Genomic DNA, 3,492 nt, shown 5'->3' on the forward strand with positions numbered 1-3,492 from the left:
CTAGACCCAAACAACCCTAGACCCAAACAACCCCAACCCTAGACCCAAACAACCCCAACCCTAGACCCAAACAACCCCAGACCCAAACAACCCCAACCCTAGACCCAAACAACCCCAACCCTAGACCCAAACAACCCCAGACCCAAACAACCCCAGACCCAAACAACCCCAGACCCAAACAACCCCAACCCTAGACCCAAACAACCCCAACCCTAGACCCAAACAACCCTAGACCCAAACAACCCCAACCCTAGACCCAAACAACCCTAGACCCAAACAACCCCAGACCCAAACAACCCCAGACCCAAACAACCCCAACCCTAGACCCAAACAACCCCAACCCCAGACCCAAACAACCCCAACCCTAGACCCAAACAACCCCAACCCTAGACCCAAACAACCCTAGACCCAAACAACCCCAACCCTAGACCCAAACAACCCCAACCCTAGACCCAAACAACCCCAGACCCAAACAACCCCAACCCTAGACCCAAACAACCCCAACCCTAGACCCAAACAACCCCAGACCCAAACAACCCCAGACCCAAACAACCCCAGACCCAAACAACCCCAACCCTAGACCCAAACAACCCCAACCCTAGACCCAAACAACCCTGGACCCAAACAACCCCAACCCTAGACCCAAACAACCCCAGACCCAAACAACCCCAGACCCAAACAACCCCAGACCCAAACAACCCCAACCCTAGACCCAAACAACCCCAACCCTAGACCCAAACAACCCCAACCCTAGACCCAAACAACCCTAACCCTAGACCCAAACAACCCTAGACCCAAACAACCCCAACCCTAGACCCAAACAACCCCAACCCTAGACCCAAACAACCCCAACCCTAGACCCAAACAACCCTAACCCTAGACCCAAACAACCCTAGACCCAAACAACCCCAACCCTAGACCCAAACAACCCCAACCCTAGAGATACATTACCTTCCATTTCAGCACATCCTCCTATTCACTGACTGGCTACCGCCAATTGTACACTCACTACTCCAAACTTCACTTCACAGCTATTTTGAAACCAAGGAAACACAGGGAGACAGATTCTCTGCTTGACTACACAATGCTTTATTTATTCAACAAGGCATCCATTACAGTAAGAGCTTGCAAATATTGGACACTGTACAGGACTGCACACACATTCAGTAATAATGGTTTGTTGTAAGGTGGTTTATTTATGTAACACAAACATTAACATAAGCAACCCTGGCATTTCACTTCCATATATTTCTACACATCCCCATCACATGTCCGAAACCATGCATCTATTGTGAGAGGCAGGAATGGGACTTGACTATACCTCCCCTAGCAACTGGCCAGCATGCTTCCTCTACAGCACCTCCATGTACAAAATGTTAAGTCAAAGACTGTCCGGGACAGTCCCAACCATGGTACAGTGCAGCGAAACAGCCAAAAGGCTGACAAATTTGTTATAACGTCAGCCTTCCGGCTGTTTGACTGCACTGTACCATGGTTTCAAAAATCACTACAGTGAGGTAGCGCGCTACAACGTGGATGACAAAGGGAGTCATCCAATCACAACCAAAACTATACATTACAACTTTACAAATACAGCACACACAACATTATGAACACAATTCACAAACACTTCAGGATGCCCCAATAGATGATACAACCCTCAACTGTGTCCTCTTGCAACTTTGATGGCTAGAACATTCCAAGTGGCAAACAAACCACTCCTTTCAGAAAACAATTACGTGTTGTGCAACTACTTATATGGTGATGTTCCTTTAACTGACCACACAAATGAACCCACCCTCTCCAATTCGAACAACAGAAATGACACTGATGCCATTTCATGATATAATTGCTCAGGTATCTACCAAAACATGGTGACATCAGCCCCGCTGCTCTACTACATTCTAGCCATCAAACAGACAACACTTCACATCTTGACCCAAATAATACATGATCAAAGCCCAATTGCTCCGAACGACGCACACTGAAGTCTTCTCCGGTGACGCTGATACTTTCCGACCACAGAGATGGAAATAGATTCCTATGAGAATGAGAAAACAATTCACAAATTCAATGACCTTAGATAAAATGCTAAACATCTCAGTTTCTAAAACAAAAGTACCTGTGATGCCCAGTGACGTGCACCCAGTGACAGACATTTCCCATCTCCAACATCACACAGAACAACAAATGACACATACTTAACTTGCAAAGTTGACATCAAATCCCCTTCCATTTTGGGAAATAAGTACTTCATGTCCCCCACAGGCATACTTCTACTTCACTTGTTCTTTGCCCAACTGGATCCCCATCTTCACACAAAACCTACAATGATAAAAACATTTCATGACACTCACAGTACACACTGACTGACACCGTGAAGACCATCTCAAACCATCTGTGATTACACACCCGGCACCTATTTCTGCATCACTCTTTTCCATTCCCCCACAAGCAAATGCAACACCAACTGCATACACCGTGACACCTTCTTTTACAGATTATCGATACTAGTATCCCAACATGTACATCCACATACATGCATCAGAAAGCGAACAAGACTTTAAAAGAACAGCACACGATACAAAACACAGAAAAATATAACCAGATACTCACTCTTTTTCCACCAGATGGGGCTTCACATCTATCCTTCTTTCACAAACTGCACCTCTTGAAGCCTCTTAAGGATCTGCAAACACAAAATAAGAATCCAACAAGGACTCAAAGTCAAACCCACAGATGATGCAACAAATCCCACCCTATTTCTTCAAACAAACCATCTATGGGAACACAGGAATCACCAGTCATGAAATTCCCTCACCCTTCCCTTGAACTGCAACTCAGTCCCATTACATATTTTCCACACGCACCTCCCCACCGATACCCCTTCCCTGAGGAATATCAACACATCACACAATATATTCAAGGAAAACTACTCAACATTTTAGGGCAAACACGACAACACTCTCACTAACCACCCACCTAGGTCCAACCTTCTTCTACAGAACAAGCAACAACTTAACCCAAATATTGTCTTCTCCATCTGTTGTCTCACACACAAAACTGGTGATGAACCCATTCATCATAAACCCACCTTATCTAACACAGAAAAAAAACACACTCCCATCAACAGGACTGCACTAAATGCTCTAACTTAACACTTACCTCATGGATGCAAACAGCTCCTCTGTGCCCACTGGCACCATATTTACAAGAACCCATGTAAACCAAACGCGGCACACTTGCTACAGCCCATTCCCTCAGTTCTGGACTCAAATACCCCTGTGGCACACAAACAATAAACACCAGATTATTGCTAATGCTCACAACACCACACTCCCTTTGCTAAACTAACCTATTTGACACCCTGAAAGAGCCCCAGCACATTCCTACCTACAATGAAGCAGCAACCAACTACTTCTATACATTTAAAATCAACATGCAAAATACTCACATTTACACAGTACTCATGGCCCTTTCCCAACACTGACA

At 45.4% G+C, this 3,492-nt stretch overlaps 1 long non-coding RNA gene across 1 annotated transcript; it reads right to left on the bottom strand.

The window, feature by feature from the left end:
* Positions 1-1,525: 1,525 nt before the first annotated feature.
* LOC123344749 lies at positions 1,526-3,274 on the bottom strand. The gene is made up of 4 exons (XR_006572650.1): positions 3,166-3,274; positions 2,617-2,689; positions 2,202-2,325; positions 1,526-2,041 (listed from the first exon to the last, which is right to left on the bottom strand). It is a non-coding gene; the product is annotated as an uncharacterized LOC123344749 (long non-coding RNA).
* Positions 3,275-3,492: the final 218 nt, after the last annotated feature.

This window comes from Mauremys mutica, chromosome 11 (assembly GCF_020497125.1).
Source record: "Mauremys mutica isolate MM-2020 ecotype Southern chromosome 11, ASM2049712v1, whole genome shotgun sequence".
Lineage (NCBI taxonomy): Eukaryota > Metazoa > Chordata > Testudines > Geoemydidae > Mauremys > Mauremys mutica.